We start from the raw sequence: 17,186 nt of genomic DNA, 5'->3' as shown, positions 1-17,186 counted from the left end.
TATCACTTGTACATTTTGTATTGCTCTTCTGGTGACAATGTAGTTTGTTTTTGTCAATTACCATTTTAATAATCGGGTAAAGAAAATTAAGTGGATTTTTGAAAGAAAACAATACTGTCAATATACTATTAAAACAAATTAAAATGGTAAAAGTTATTGTACTTTAAGTAAAAATAAAAGAGCAAAAATATCAATCCCAGTTTTGGATTACTTTAATTAACAAAAAAAAAAATGCATATAGCAGAGGATAGTTTCAATCTGCCTACCTCTGGGTAAATGGCCCAGCATGCTTCCATTGCAGTACTCTGCTGCACATGTAAGTGCAAGAGATCCTGAAGCACTCACTCACTCATCATGGGAAAGTTCCAATGTGTTTCTTCATTGGTTGATGGAAGAAACATCTTACAAAAACTCTCCAGATTATTGACTTTTTAAAGTTTTTCTAGGAAACGTTCTAGATGAATGCTTATTAGCCAGTGTCAGTATGCACTTTTGCAAAGTGTCTCTGTGGCGCAATTGGTTAGCGTGTTTGGTTATTAACCAAAGGGTTGGTGGTTCAATCCCACCCAGGGAAGTAATTGACCTTGTTATCAGATTTTGGTGATCTTTAAGTAGACAAGTCAAAATTTCAAACCCCCTCTTATGGTGTAGGGTACCTGGCCTTCTCTGATGTAATCAGAGTTAGATTTGATTAAGTGATTTTATAAAAAAACAGATAGGAAGCACAATTTAGCAGTGGGTTGCTGAGAAAAAGAAATATGCTGGCAGAAAAATCCAATTGAGTGATTAAACAGCTCTTCATTTTCTGGCTTTATTTTTATGCTAACAAATTTGTTCTCTGAAAAGTGTCCACAAAGCCAAGTCTCTGATTAACACCTTTGTAGGGATGGTTTTTCACCTATTACTAAATTAAACTTGCTTCATTGGAAAGGCAGCAAGATGCATCCTCATTTCAATGTCTACTGAATTAATACAGGTTGACACCAGGAAACATTAACGCCACTGCATCCGTGCTGCTCTCTCATGTGGAAGTCTGTTTAATGTGAAAACAAGGTGATATCTAATTAGCACACAGGTAAGGAATTAAGAAAATCTTTATTTAAGGGTGAAGATGTTTCTCACAAAATCGTTGCCCCAATGCATCATTGAAATTCAAGCTGGAAAGATGATTTTAATATATCACTTGTACATTTTGTATTGCTCTTCCGGTGACAATGTAGTTTGTTTTTGTCAATTACCATTTGAATAATAGGGTAAAGAAAATTAAGTGGATTTTTGAAAGAAAACAATACTGTCAATATACTATTAAAACAAATTAAAATGGTAAAAGTTATTGTACTTTAAGTAAAAATAAAAGAGCAAAAATATCAATCCCAGTTTTGGATTACTTTAATTAACAAAAAAAAATGCATATAGCAGAGGATAGTTTCAATCTGCCTACCTCTGGGTTAATGGCGCAGCATGCTTCCATTGCAGTACTCTGCTGCACATGTAAGTGCAAGAGATCCTGAAGCACTCACTCATCATGGGAATGTACCAATGTGTTTCTTCATTGGTCGATGGCAGAAACATCTTACAAAAACTCTCCAGATTATTGAGTGTTTAAAGTTTTTCTAGGAAACGTTCTAGATGAATGCTTATTAGCCTTTGTCAGTAGGCACTTTTGCAAAGTGTCTCTGTGGCGCAGTTGGTTAGCGTGTTTGGTTATTAACCAAAGGGTTGGTGGTTCAATCCCACCCAGGGATGTAATTGACCTTGTTATCAGATTTTGGTGATCTTTAAGTAGACAAGTCAAAATTTCAAACCCCCTCTTATGGTGTAGGGTACCTGGCCTTCTCTGATGTAGTTAGATTTGATTAAGTGATTTTATAAAAAAACAGCTAGGAAGCACAATTTAGCAGTGGGTTGCAGAGAAAAAGAAATATGCTGGCAGAAAAATCAAATTGAGTGATTAAAAAGCTCTTCATTTTCTGGCTTTATTTTTATGCTAACAAATTTGTTCTCTGAAAAGTGTCCACAAAGCCAAGTATCTGATTAACACCTTTGTAGGGATGGTTTTTCACCTATTACTAAATTAAACATGCTTCATTGGAAAGGCAGCAAGATGCATCCTCATTTCAATATCTACTGAAATAATACAGGTTGACACCAGGAAACATTAACGCCACTGCATCCGTGCTGCTCTCTCATGTGGAAGTCTGTTTAATGTGAAAACAAGGTGATATCTAATTAGCACACAGGTAAGGAATTAAGAAAATCTTTATTTAAGGGTGAAGATGTTTCTTACAAAATCGTTGCCCCAATGCATCATTGAAATTCAAGCTGGAAAGATGATTTTAATATATCACTTGTACATTTTGTATTGCTCTTCTGGTGACAATGTAGTTTGTTTTTGTCAATTACCATTTGAATAATCGGGTAAAGAAAATTGAGTGGATTTTTGAAAGAAAACAATACTGTCAATATACTATTAAAACAAATTAAAATGGTAAAAGTTATTGTACTTTAAGTAAAAATAAAAGAGCAAAAATATCAATCCCAGTTTTGGATTACTTTAATTAACAAAAAAAAATGCATATAGCAGAGCATAGTTTCAATCTGCCTACCTCTGGGTTATGGACCCAGCATGCTTCCATTAAAGTACTCTGCTGCACATGTAAGTGCAAAAGATCCTGAAGCACTCACTCATCATGGGAAAGTACCAATGTGTTTCTTCATTGGTTGATGGAAGAAACATCTTACAAAAACTCTCCAGATCATTGACTTTTTTAAGTTTTTCTAGGAAACGTTCTAGATGAATGCTTATTAGCCTTTGTCAGTATGTACTTTTGCAAAGTGTCGCTGTGGCGCAATCAGTTAGTGTGTATGGCTATTAACCAAAAGGTTGGTGGTTCAATCCCACCCAGGGACGTAATTGAACTTGTTATCAGATTTTGGTGATCTTTAAGTAGACAAGTCAAAATTTCAAACCCCCTGTTATGGTGTAGGGTACCTGGCCTTCTCTGATGTAATCAGAGTTAGATTTGATTCAGTGATTTTATAAAAACAGCTAGGAAGCACAATTTAGCAGTGGGTTGCAGAGAAAAAGAAATATGCTGGCAAAAATATCCAATTGAGTGATTAAACAGCTCTTCATTATCTGACTTTATTTTTATGCTAACAAATTTGTTCTCTGAAAAGTGTCCACAAAGCCAAGTATCTGATTAACACCTTTGTAGGGATGGTTTTTCACCTATTACTAAATTAAACGTGCTTCATTGGAAAGGCAGCAAGATGCATCCTCATTTCAATATCTACTGAAATAATACAGGTTGACACCAGGAAACATTAACGCCACTGCATCTGTGCTGCTCTCTCATGTGGAAGTCTGTTTAATGTGCAAACAAGGTGATATCTAATTAGCACACAGGTAAGGAATTAAGAAAATCTTTATTTAAGGGTGAAGATGTTTCTCACAAAATCGTTGCCCCAATGCATCATTGAAATTCAAGCTGGAAAGATGATTTTAATATATCACTTGTACATTTTGTATTGCTCTTCTGGTGACAATGTAGTTTGTTTTTGTCAATTACCATTTGAATAATAGGGTAAAGAAAATTAAGTGGATTTTTGAAAGAAAACAATACTGTCAATATACTATTAAAACAAATTAAAATGGTAAAAGTTATTGTACTTTAAGTAAAAATAAAAGAGCAAAAATATCAATCCCAGTTTTGGATTACTTAAATTAAAAAAAAAAATGCATATAGCAGAGGATAGTTTCAATCTGCCTACCTCTGAGTTATGGACCCAGCATGCTTCCATTGCAGTACTCTGCTGAACATGTAAGTGCAAGAGATCCTGAAGCACTCACTCATCATGGGAAAGTACCAATGTGTTTCTTCATTGGTTGATGGAAGAAACATCTTACAAAAACTCTCCAGATTATTGACTTTTTAAAGTTTTTCTAGGAAACGTTCTAGATGAATGCTTATTAGCCTTTGTCAGTATGCACTTTCGCAAAGTGTCTCTGTGGCGCAATTGGTTAGCGTGTTTGGTTATTAACCAAAGGGTTGGTGGTTCAATCCCACCCAGGGATGTAATTGACCTTGTTATCAGATTTTGGTGATCTTTAAGTAGACAAGTCAAATTTTCAAACCCCCTCTTATGGTGTAGGGTACCTGGCCTTCTCTGATGTAGTTAGATTTGATTAAGTGATTTTATAAAAAAAACAGCTAGGAAGCACAATTTAGCAGTGGGTTGCAGAGAAAAAGAAATATGCTGGCAGAAAAATCAAATTGAGTGATTAAAAAGCTCTTCATTTTCTGGCTTTATTTTTATGCTAACAAATTTGTTCTCTGAAAAGTGTCCACAAAGCCAAGTATCTGATTAACACCTTTGTAGGGATGGTTTTTCACCTATTACTAAATTAAACATGCTTCATTGGAAAGGCAGCAAGATGCATCCTCATTTCAATATCTACTGAAATAATACAGGTTGACACCAGGAAACATTAACGCCACTGCATCCGTGCTGCTCTCTCATGTGGAAGTCTGTTTAATGTGAAAACAAGGTGATATCTAATTAGCACACAGGTAAGGAATTAAGAAAATCTTTATTTAAGGGTGAAGATGTTTCTTACAAAATCGTTGCCCCAATGCATCATTGAAATTCAAGCTGGAAAGATGATTTTAATATATCACTTGTACATTTTGTATTGCTCTTCTGGTGACAATGTAGCTTGTTTTTGTCAATTACCATTTGAATAATCGGGTAAAGAAAATTAAGTGGATTTTTGAAAGAAAACAATACTGTCAATATACTATTAAAACAAATTAAAATGGTAAAAGTTATTGTACTTTAAGTAAAAATAAAAGAGCAAAAATATCAATCCCAGTTTTGGATTACTTTAATTAACAAAAAAAAAATGCATATAGCAGAGGATAGTTTCAATCTGCCTACCTCTGGGTTATGGACCCAGCATGCTTCCATTAAAGTACTCTGCTGCACATGTAAGTGCAAAAGATCCTGAAGCACTCACTCATCATGGGAAAGTACCAATGTGTTTCTTCATTGGTTGATGGAAGAAACATCTTACAAAAACTCTCCAGATCATTGACTTTTTTAAGTTTTTCTAGGAAACGTTCTAGATGAATGCTTATTAGCCTTTGTCAGTATGTACTTTTGCAAAGTGTCGCTGTGGCGCAATCAGTTAGTGTGTATGGCTATTAACCAAAAGGTTGGTGGTTCAATCCCACCCAGGGACGTAATTGAACTTGTTATCAGATTTTGGTGATCTTTAAGTAGACAAGTCAAAATTTCAAACCCCCTGTTATGGTGTAGGGTACCTGGCCTTCTCTGATGTAATCAGAGTTAGATTTGATTCAGTGATTTTATAAAAACAGCTAGGAAGCACAATTTAGCAGTGGGTTGCAGAGAAAAAGAAATATGCTGGCAAAAATATCCAATTGAGTGATTAAACAGCTCTTCATTATCTGACTTTATTTTTATGCTAACAAATTTGTTCTCTGAAAAGTGTCCACAAAGCCAAGTCTCTGATTAACACCTTTGTAGGGATGGTTTTTCACCTATTACTAAATTAAACGTGCTTCATTGGAAAGGCAGCAAGATGCATCCTAATTTCAATATCTACTGAAATAATACAGGTTGACACCAGGAAACATTAACGCCACTGCATCTGTGCTGCTCTCTCATGTGGAAGTCTGTTTAATGTGAAAACAAGGTGATATCTAATTAGCACACAGGTAAGGAATTAAGAAAATCTTTATTTAAGGGTGAATATGTTTCTCACAAAATCGTTGCCCCAATGCATCATTGAAATTCAAGCTGGAAAGATGATTTTAATATATCACTTGTACATTTTGTATTGCTCTTCTGGTGACAATGTAGTTTGTTTTTGTCAATTACCATTTTAATAATCGGGTAAAGAAAATTAAGTGGATTTTTTAAAGAAAACAATACTGTCAATATACTATTAAAACAAATTAAAATGGTAAAAGTTATTGTACTTTAAGTAAAAATAAAAGAGCAAAAATATCAATCCCAGTTTTGGATTACTTAAATTAACAAAAAAAAATGCATATAGCAGAGGATAGTTTCAATCTGCCTACCTCTGGGTTAATGGCCCAGCATGCTTCCATTGCAGTACTCTGCTGCACATGTAAGTGCAAGAGATCCTGAAGCACTCACTCATCATGGGAAAGTACCAATGTGTTTCTTCATTGGTTGATGGAAGAAACATCTTACAAAAACTCTCCAGATTATTGACTTTTTAAAGTTTTTCTAGGAAACGTTCTAGATGAATGCTTATTAGCCTTTGTCAGTAAGTACTTTTGCAAAGTGTCGCTGTGGCGCAATCAGTTAGTGTGTACGGCTGTTAACCAAAAGGTTGGTGGTTCAATCTCACCCAGGGACGTAATTGACCTTGTTATCAGATTTTGGTGATCTTTAAGTAGACAAGTCAAAATTTCAAACCCCCTGTTATCGTGTAGGGTACCTGGCCTTCTCTGATGTAATCAGAGTTAGATTTGATTCAGTGATTTTATAAAAACAGCTAGGAAGCACAATTTAGCAGTGGGTTGCCGAGAAAAAGAAATATGCTGGCAAAAATATCCAATTGAGTGATTAAACAGCTCTTCATTATCTGGCTTTATTTTTATGCTAACAAATTTGTTCTCTGAAAAGTGTCCACAAAGCCAAGTCTCTGATTAACACCTTTGTAGGGATGGTTTTTCACCTATTACTAAATTAAACTTGCTTCATTGGAAAGGCAGCAAGATGCATCCTCATTTCAATGTCTACTGAATTAATACAGGTTGACACCAGGAAACATTAACGCCACTGCATCCTTGCTGATTTCTAATGTGGAAGTCTGTTTAATGTGAAAACAAAGTGATATCTAATTAGCACACAGGTAAGGAATTAAGAAAATCTTTATTTAAAGGTGAAGATGTTTCTCACAAAATCGTTGCCCCAATGTATCATTGAAATTCAAGCTGGAAAGATGATTTTAATATATCACTTGTACATTTTGTATTGCTCTTCCGGTGACAATGTAGTTTGTTTTTGTCAATTACCATTTTAATAATCGGGTAAAGAAAATTAAGTGGATTTTTGAAAGAAAACAATACTGTCAATATACTATTAAAACAAATTAAAATGGTAAAAGTTATTGTACTTTAAGTAAAAATAAAAGAGCAAAAATATCAATCCCAGTTTTGGATTACTTTAATTAACAAAAAAAAAAAAATGCATATAGCAGAGGATAGTTTCAATCTGCCTACCTCTGGGTTAATGGCCCAGCATGCTTCCATTGCAGTACTCTGCTGCACATGTAAGTGCAAGAGATCCTGAAGCACTCACTCACTCATCATGGGAAAGTACCAATGTGTTTCTTCATTGGTTGATGGAAGAAACATCTTACAAAAACTCTCCAGATTATTGACTTTTTAAAGTTTTTCTAGGAAACGTTCTAGATGAATGCTTATTAGCCTTTGTCAGTAGGCACTTTTGCAAAGTGTCTCTGTGGTGCAATTGGTTAGCGTGTTTGGTTATTAACCAAAGGGTTGGTGGTTCAATCCCACCCAGGGAAGTAATTGACCTTGTTATCAGATTTTGGTGATCTTTAAGTAGACAAGTCAAAATTTCAAACCCCCTCTTATGGTGTAGGGTACCTGGCCTTCTCTGATGTAATCAGAGTTAGATTTGATTAAGTGATTTTATAAAAAAACAGATAGGAAGCACAATTTAGCAGTGGGTTGCAGAGAAAAAGAAATATGCTGGCAGAAAAATCCAATTGAGTGATTAAACAGCTCTTCATTTTCTGGCTTTATTTTTATGCTAACAAATTTGTTCTCTGTAAAGTGTCCACAAAGCCAAGTATCTGATTAACACCTTTGTAGGGATGGATTTTCACCTATTACTAAATTAAACGTGCTTCATTGGAAAGGCAGCAAGATGCATCCTCATTTCAATATCTACTGAAATAATACAGGTTGACACCAGGAAACATTAACGCCACTGCATCCGTGCTGCTCTCTCATGTGGAAGTCTGTTTAATGTGAAAACAAGGTGATATCTAATTAGCACACAGGTAAAGAATTAAGAAAATCTTTATTTAAGGGTGAAGATGTTTCTCACAAAATCGTTGCCCCAATGCATCATTGAAATTCAAGCTGGAAAGATGATTTTAATATATCACTTGTACATTTTGTATTGCTCTTCCGGTGACAATGTAGTTTGTTTTTGTCAATTACCATTTGAATAATAGGGTAAAGAAAATTAAGTGGATTTTTGAAAGAAAACAATACTGTCAATATACTATTAAAACAAATTAAAATGGTAAAAGTTATTGTACTTTAAGTAAAAATAAAAGAGCAAAAATATCAATCCCAGTTTTGGATTACTTTAATTAACAAAAAAAAAATGCATATAGCAGAGGATAGTTTCAATCTGCCTACCTCTGGGTTAATGGCGCAGCATGCTTCCATTGCAGTACTCTGCTGCACATGTAAGTGCAAGAGATCCTGAAGCACTCACTCATCATGGGAATGTACCAATGTGTTTCTTCATTGGTTGATGGCAGAAACATCTTACAAAAACTCTCCAGATTATTGAGTATTTAAAGTTTTTCTAGGAAACGTTCTAGATGAATGCTTATTAGCCTTTGTCAGTAAGCACTTTTGCAAAGTGTCTCTGTGGCGCAATTGGTTAGCGTGTTTGGTTATTAACCAAAGGGTTGGTGGTTCAATCCCACCCAGGGATGTAATTGACCTTGTTATCAGATTTTGGTGATCTTTAAGTAGACAAGTCAAAATTTCAAACCCCCTCTTATGGTGTAGGGTACCTGGCCTTCTCTGATGTAGTTAGATTTGATTAAGTGATTTTATAAAAAAACAGCTAGGAAGCACAATTTAGCAGTGGGTTGCAGAGAAAAAGAAATATGCTGGCAGAAAAATCAAATTGAGTGATTAAAAAGCTCTTCATTTTCTGGCTTTATTTTTATGCTAACAAATTTGTTCTCTGAAAAGTGTCCACAAAGCCAAGTATCTGATTAACACCTTTGTAGGGATGGTTTTTCACCTATTACTAAATTAAACATGCTTCATTGGAAAGGCAGCAAGATGCATCCTCATTTCAATATCTACTGAAATAATACAGGTTGACACCAGGAAACATTAACGCCACTGCATCCGTGCTGCTCTCTCATGTGGAAGTCTGTTTAATGTGAAAACAAGGTGATATCTAATTAGCACACAGGTAAGGAATTAAGAAAATCTTTATTTAAGGGTGAAGATGTTTCTTACAAAATCGTTGCCCCAATGCATCATTGAAATTCAAGCTGGAAAGATGATTTTAATATATCACTTGTACATTTTGTATTGCTCTTCTGGTGACAATGTAGTTTGTTTTTGTCAATTACCATTTGAATAATCGGGTAAAGAAAATTAAGTGGATTTTTGAAAGAAAACAATACTGTCAATATACTATTAAAACAAATTAAAATGGTAAAAGTTATTGTACTTTAAGTAAAAATAAAAGAGCAAAAATATCAATCCCAGTTTTGGATTACTTTAATTAACAAAAAAAAATGCATATAGCAGAGGATAGTTTCAATCTGCCTACCTCTGGGTTATGGACCCAGCATGCTTCCATTAAAGTACTCTGCTGCACATGTAAGTGCAAAAGATCCTGAAGCACTCACTCATCATGGGAAAGTACCAATGTGTTTCTTCATTGGTTGATGGAAGAAACATCTTACAAAAACTCTCCAGATCATTGACTTTTTTAAGTTTTTCTAGGAAACGTTCTAGATGAATGCTTATTAGCCTTTGTCAGTAGGCACTTTTGCAAAGTGTCTCTGTGGCGCAATTGGTTAGCGTGTTTGGTTATTAACCAAAGGGTTGGTGGTTCAATCCCACCCAGGGACGTAATTGACCTTGTTATCAGATTTTGGTGATCTTTAAGTAGACAAGTCAAAATTTCAAACCCCCTGTTATGGTGTAGGGTACCTGGCCTTCTCTGATGTAATCAGAGTTAGATTTGATTCAGTGATTTTATAAAAACAGCTAGGAAGCACAATTTAGCAGTGGGTTGCAGAGAAAAAGAAATATGCTGGCAAAAATATCCAATTGAGTGATTAAACAGCTCTTCATTATCTGACTTTATTTTTATGCTAACAAATTTGTTCTCTGAAAAGTGTCCACAAAGCCAAGTCTCTGATTAACACCTTTGTAGGGATGGTTTTTCACCTATTACTAAATTAAACGTGCTTCATTGGAAAGGCAGCAAGATGCATCCTAATTTCAATATCTACTGAAATAATACAGGTTGACACCAGGAAACATTAACGCCACTGCATCTGTGCTGCTCTCTCATGTGGAAGTCTGTTTAATGTGAAAACAAGGTGATATCTAATTAGCACACAGGTAAGGAATTAAGAAAATCTTTATTTAAGGGTGAAGATGTTTCTCACAAAATCGTTGCCCCAATGCATCATTGAAATTCAAGCTGGAAAGATGATTTTAATATATCACTTGTACATTTTGTATTGCTCTTCTGGTGACAATGTAGTTTGTTTTTGTCAATTACCATTTTAATAATCGGGTAAAGAAAATTAAGTGGATTTTTTAAAGAAAACAATACTGTCAATATACTATTAAAACAAATTAAAATGGTAAAAGTTATTGTACTTTAAGTAAAAATAAAAGAGCAAAAATATCAATCCCAGTTTTGGATTACTTAAATTAACAAAAAAAAAATGCATATAGCAGAGGATAGTTTCAATCTGCCTACCTCTGGGTTAATGGCCCAGCATGCTTCCATTGCAGTACTCTGCTGCACATGTAAGTGCAAGAGATCCTGAAGCACTCACTCATCATGGGAAAGTACCAATGTGTTTCTTCATTGGTTGATGGAAGAAACATCTTACAAAAACTCTCCAGATTATTGACTTTTTAAAGTTTTTCTAGGAAACGTTCTAGATGAATGCTTATTAGCCTTTGTCAGTAAGTACTTTTGCAAAGTGTCGCTGTGGCGCAATCAGTTAGTGTGTACGGCTGTTAACCAAAAGGTTGGTGGTTCAATCCCACACAGGGACGTAATTGACCTTGTTATCAGATTTTGGTGATCTTTAAGTAGACAAGTCAAAATTTCAAACCCCCTGTTATCGTGTAGGGTACCTGGCCTTCTCTGATGTAATCAGAGTTAGATTTGATTCAGTGATTTTATAAAAACAGCTAGGAAGCACAATTTAGCAGTGGGTTGCCGAGAAAAAGAAATATGCTGGCAAAAATATCCAATTGAGTGATTAAACAGCTCTTCATTATCTGGCTTTATTTTTATGCTAACAAATTTGTTCTTTGAAAAGTGTCCACAAAGCCAAGTCTCTGATTAACACCTTTGTAGGGATGGTTTTTCACCTATTACTAAATTAAACTTGCTTCATTGGAAAGGCAGCAAGATGCATCCTCATTTCAATGTCTACTGAATTAATACAGGTTGACACCAGGAAACATTAACGCCACTGCATCCTTGCTGCTTTCTAATGTTGAAGTCTGTTTAATGTGAAAACAAGGTGATATCTAATTAGCACACAGGTAAGGAATTAAGAAAATCTTTATTTAAGGGTGAAGATGTTTCTCACAAAATCGTTGCCCCAATGCATCATTGAAATTCAAGCTGGAAAGATGATTTTAATATATCACTTGTACATTTTGTATTGCTCTTCCGGTGACAATGTAGTTTGTTTTTGTCAATTACCATTTGAATAATAGGGTAAAGAAAATTAAGTGGATTTTTGAAAGAAAACAATACTGTCAATATACTATTAAAACAAATTAAAATGGTAAAAGTTATTGTACTTTAAGTAAAAATAAAAGAGCAAAAATATCAATCCCAGTTTTGGATTACTTTAATTAACAAAAAAAAATGCATATAGCAGAGGATAGTTTCAATCTGCCTACCTCTGGGTTAATGGCGCAGCATGCTTCCATTGCAGTACTCTGCTGCACATGTAAGTGCAAGAGATCCTGAAGCACTCACTCATCATGGGAATGTACCAATGTGTTTCTTCATTGGTTGATGGCAGAAACATCTTACAAAAACTCTCCAGATTATTGAGTATTTAAAGTTTTTCTAGGAAACGTTCTAGATGAATGCTTATTAGCCTTTGTCAGTAGGCACTTTTGCAAAGTGTCTCTGTGGCGCAATTGGTTAGCGTGTTTGGTTATTAACCAAAGGGTTGGTGGTTCAATCACACCCAGGGATGTAATTGACCTTGTTATCAGATTTTGGTGATCTTTCAGTAGACAAGTCAAAATTTCAAACCCCCTCTTATGGTGTAGGGTACCTGGCCTTCTCTGATGTAGTTAGATTTGATTAAGTGATTTTATAAAAAAACAGCTAGGAAGCACAATTTAGCAGTGGGTTGCAGAGAAAAAGAAATATGCTGGCAGAAAAATCAAATTGAGTGATTAAACAGCTCTTCATTTTCTGGCTTTATTTTTATGCTAACAAATTTGTTCTCTGAAAAGTGTCCACAAAGCCAAGTATCTGATTAACACCTTTGTAGGGATGGTTTTTCACCTATTACTAAATTAAACTTGCTTCATTGGAAAGGTAGCAAGATGCATCCTCATTTCAATATCTACTGAAATAATACAGGTTGACACCAGGAAACATTAACGCCACTGCATCCGTGCTGCTCTCTCATGTGGAAGTCTGTTTAATGTGAAAACAAGGTGATATCTAATTAGCACACAGGTAAGGAATTAAGAAAATCTTTATTTAAGGGTGAAGATGTTTCTTACAAAATCGTTGCCCCAATGCATCATTGAAATTCAAGCTGGAAAGATGATTTTAATATATCACTTGTACATTTTGTATTGCTCTTCTGGTGACAATGTAGTTTGTTTTTGTCAATTACCATTTGAATAATCGGGTAAAGAAAATTAAGTGGATTTTTGAAAGAAAACAATACTGTCAATATACTATTAAAACAAATTAAAATGGTAAAAGTTATTGTACTTTAAGTAAAAATAAAAGAGCAAAAATATCAATCCCAGTTTTGGATTACTTTAATTAACAAAAAAAAAATGCATATAGCAGAGGATAGTTTCAATCTGCCTACCTCTGGGTTAATGGCCCAGCATGCTTCCATTGCAGTACTCTGCTGCACATGTAAGTGCAAGAGATCCTGAAGCACTCACTCATCATGGGAATGTACCAATGTGTTTCTTCATTGGTTGATGGAAGAAACATCTTACTAAAACTCTCCAGATTATTGACTATTTAAAGTTTTTCTAGGAAACGTTCTAGATGAATGCTTATTAGCCTTTGTCAGTAAGTACTTTTGCAAAGTGTCGCTGTGGCGCAATCAGTTAGTGTGTACGGCTATTAACTAAAAGGTTGGTGGTTCAATCCCACCCAGGGACGTAATTGAACTTGTTATCAGATTTTGGTGATCTTTAAGTAGACAAGTCAAAATTTCAAACCCCCTCTTATGGTGTAGGGTACCTGGCCTTCTCTGATGTAATCAGAGTTAGATTTGATTCAGTGATTTTATAAAAACAGCTAGGAAGCACAATTTAGCAGTGGGTTGCCGAGAAAAAGAAATATGCTGGCAAAAATATCCAATTGAGTGATTAAACAGCTCTTCATTATCTGACTTTATTTTTATGCTAACAAATTTGTTCTCTGAAAAGTGTCCACAAAGCCAAGTCTCTGATTAACACCTTTGTAGGGATGGTTTTTCACCTATTACTAAATTAAACGTGCTTCATTGGAAAGGCAGCAAGATGCATCCTAATTTCAATATCTACTGAAATAATACAGGGTGACACCAGGAAACATTAACGCCACTGCATCAGTGCTGCTCTCTCATGTGGAAGTCTGTTTAATGTGAAAACAAGGTGATATCTAATTAGCACACAGGTAAGGAATTAAGAAAATCTTTATTTAAGGGTGAAGATGTTTCTCACAAAATCGTTGCCCCAATGCATCATTGAAATTCAAGCTGGAAAGATGATTTTAATATATCACTTGTACATTTTGTATTGCTCTTCTGGTGACAATGTAGTTTGTTTTTGTCAATTACCATTTGAATAATAGGGTAAATAAAATTAAGTGGATTTTTGAAAGAAAACAATACTGTCAATATACTATTAAAACAAATTAAAATGGTAAAAGTTATTGTACTTTAAGTAAAAATAAAAGAGCAAAAATATCAATCCCAGTTTTGGATTACTTAAATTAACAAAAAAAAATGCATATAGCAGAGGATAGTTTCAATCTGCCTACCTCTGGGTTAATGGCCCAGCATGCTTCCATTGCAGTACTCTGCTGCACATGTAAGTGCAAAAGATCCTGAAGCACTCACTCATCATGGGAAAGTACCAATGTGTTTCTTCATTGGTTGATGGAAGAAACATCTTACAAAAACTCTCCAGATTATTGACTTTTTAAAGTTTTTCTAGGAAACATTCTAGATGAATGCTTATTAGCCTTTGTCAGTAAGTACTTTTGCAAAGTGTCGCTGTGGCGCAATCAGTTAGTGTGTACGGCTGTTAACCAAAAGGTTGGTGGTTCAATCCCACCCAGGGACGTAATTGACCTTGTTATCAGATTTTGGTGATCTTTAAGTAGACAAGTCAAAATTTCAAACCCCCTGTTATGGTGTAGGGTACCTGGCCTTCTCTGATGTAATCAGAGTTAGATTTGATTAAGTGATTTTATAAAAACAGCTAGGAAGCACAATTTAGCAGTGGGTTGCCGAGAAAAAGAAATATGCTGGCAAAAATATCCAATTGAGTGATTAAACAGCTCTACATTATCTGGCTTTATTTTTATGCTAACAAATTTGTTCTCTGAAAAGTGTCCACAAAGCCAAGTCTCTGATTAACACCTTTGTAGGGATGGTTTTTCACCTATTACTAAATTAAACTTGCTTCATTGGAAAGGCAGCAAGATGCATCCTCATTTCAATGTCTACTGAATTAATACAGGTTGACACCAGGAAACATTAACGCCACTGCATCCTTGCTGCTTTCTAATGTGGAAGTCTGTTTAATGTGAAAACAAAGTGATATCTAATTAGCACACAGGTAAGGAATTAAGAAAATCTTTATTTAAAGGTGAAGATGTTTCTCACAAAATCGTTGCCCCAATGCATCATTGAAATTCAAGCTGGAAAGATGATTTTAATATATCACTTGTACATTTTGTATTGCTCTTCCGGTGACAATGTAGTTTGTTTTTGTCAATTACCATTTTAATAATCGGGTAAAGAAAATTAAGTGGATTTTTGAAAGAAAACAATACTGTCAATATACTATTAAAACAAATTAAAATGGTAAAAGTTATTGTACTTTAAGTAAAAATAAAAGAGCAAAAATATCAATCCCAGTTTTGGATTACTTTAATTAACAAAAAAAAAAAATGCATATAGCAGAGGATAGTTTCAATCTGCCTACCTCTGGGTTAATGGCCCAGCATGCTTCCATTGCAGTACTCTGCTGCACATGTAAGTGCAAGAGATCCTGAAGCACTCACTCACTCATCATGGGAAAGTACCAATGTGTTTCTTCATTGGTTGATGGAAGAAACATCTTACAAAAACTCTCCAGATTATTGACTTTTTAAAGTTTTTCTAGGAAACGTTCTAGATGAATGCTTATTAGCCTTTGTCAGTAGGCACTTTTGCAAAGTGTCTCTGTGGCGCAATTGGTTAGCGTGTTTGGTTATTAACCAAAGGGTTGGTGGTTCAATCCCACCCAGGGACGTAATTGACCTTGTTATCAGATTTTGGTGATCTTTAAGTAGACAAGTCAAAATTTCAAACCTCCTGTTATGGTGTAGGGTACCTGGCCTTCTCTGATGTAATCAGAGTTAGATTTGATTCAGTGATTTTATAAAAACAGCTAGGAAGCACAATTTAGCAGTGGGTTGCCGAGAAAAAGAAATATGCTGGCAAAAATATCCAATTGAGTGATTAAACAGCTCTTCATTATCTGGCTTTATTTTTATGCTAACAAATTTGTTCTATGAAAAGTGTCCACAAAGCCAAGTCTCTGATTAACACCTTTGTGGGGATGGTTTTTCACCTATTACTAAATTAAACTTGCTTCATTGGAAAGGCAGCAAGATGCATCCTCATTTCAATGTCTACTGAAATAATACAGGTTGACACCAGGAAACATTAACGCCACTGCATCCTTGCTGCTTTCTCATGTGGAAGTCTGTTTAATGTGAAAACAAGGTGATATCTAATTAGCACACAGGTAAGGAATTAAGAACATCTTTATTTAAGGGTGAAGATGTTTCTCACAAAATCGTTGCCCCAATGCATCATTGAAATTCAAGCTGGAAAGATGATTTTAATATATCACTTGTACATTTTGTATTGCTCTTCTGGTGACAATGTAGTTTGTTTTTGTCAATTACCATTTGAATAATCGGGTAAAGAAAATTAAGTGGATTTTTGAAAGAAAACAATACTGTCAATATACTATTAAAACAAATTAAAATGGTAAAAGTTATTGTACTTTAAGTAAAAATAAAAGAGCAAAAATATCAATCCCAGTTTTGGATTACTTTAATTAACAAAAAAAAAATGCATATAGCAGAGGATAGTTTCAATCTGCCTACCTCTGGGTTAATGGCCCAGCATGCTTCCATTGCAGTACTCTGCTGCACATGTAAGTGCAAGAGATCCTGAAGCACTCACTCATCATGGGAATGTACCAATGTGTTTCTTCATTGGTTGATGGAAGAAACATCTTACAAAAACTCTCCAGAGTATTGACTATTTAAAGTTTTTCTAGGAAACGTTCTAGATGAATGCTTATTAGCCTTTGTCAGTATGTACTTTTGCAAAGTGTCGCTGTGGCGCAATCAGTTAGTGTTGTACGGCTATTAACCAAAAGGTTGGTGGTTCAATCCCACCCAGGGACGTAATTGAACTTGTTATCAGATTTTGGTGATCTTTAAGTAGACAAGTCAAAATTTCAAACCCCCTCTTATGGTGTAGGGTACCTGGCCTTCTCTGATGTAATCAGAGTTAGATTTGATTCAGTGATTTTATAAAAACAGCTAGGAAGCACAATTTAGCAGTGGGTTGCCGAGAAAAAGAAATATGCTGGCAAAAATATCCAATTGAGTGATTAAACAGCTCTTCATTATCTGACTTT

The 17,186-nt window shown here is 34.9% G+C and overlaps 5 non-coding genes across 5 annotated transcripts; all 5 read left to right on the top strand.

Annotated features, from left to right (window-relative positions):
* Positions 1-1,672: 1,672 nt before the first annotated feature.
* TRNAN-AUU (transfer RNA asparagine (anticodon AUU)) lies at positions 1,673-1,746 on the top strand. The gene has a single exon. It is a non-coding gene; the product is annotated as a tRNA-Asn (tRNA).
* A 2,259-nt stretch (positions 1,747-4,005) lies between these two features.
* Positions 4,006-4,079, top strand: TRNAN-AUU (transfer RNA asparagine (anticodon AUU)). The gene has a single exon. It is a non-coding gene; the product is annotated as a tRNA-Asn (tRNA).
* Positions 4,080-8,690: 4,611 nt separating this feature from the next.
* TRNAN-AUU (transfer RNA asparagine (anticodon AUU)) lies at positions 8,691-8,764 on the top strand. Its single transcript has one exon. It is a non-coding gene; the product is annotated as a tRNA-Asn (tRNA).
* Positions 8,765-9,855: 1,091 nt separating this feature from the next.
* TRNAN-AUU (transfer RNA asparagine (anticodon AUU)) lies at positions 9,856-9,929 on the top strand. Its single transcript has one exon. It is a non-coding gene; the product is annotated as a tRNA-Asn (tRNA).
* A 5,776-nt stretch (positions 9,930-15,705) lies between these two features.
* TRNAN-AUU (transfer RNA asparagine (anticodon AUU)) lies at positions 15,706-15,779 on the top strand. Its single transcript has one exon. It is a non-coding gene; the product is annotated as a tRNA-Asn (tRNA).
* Positions 15,780-17,186: the final 1,407 nt, after the last annotated feature.

The sequence above is a fragment of the Pseudophryne corroboree genome, chromosome 10 (genome assembly GCF_028390025.1).
Source record: "Pseudophryne corroboree isolate aPseCor3 chromosome 10, aPseCor3.hap2, whole genome shotgun sequence".
NCBI lineage: Eukaryota > Metazoa > Chordata > Amphibia > Anura > Myobatrachidae > Pseudophryne > Pseudophryne corroboree.
This window is presented reverse-complemented; position numbering and strand designations above follow the sequence as displayed.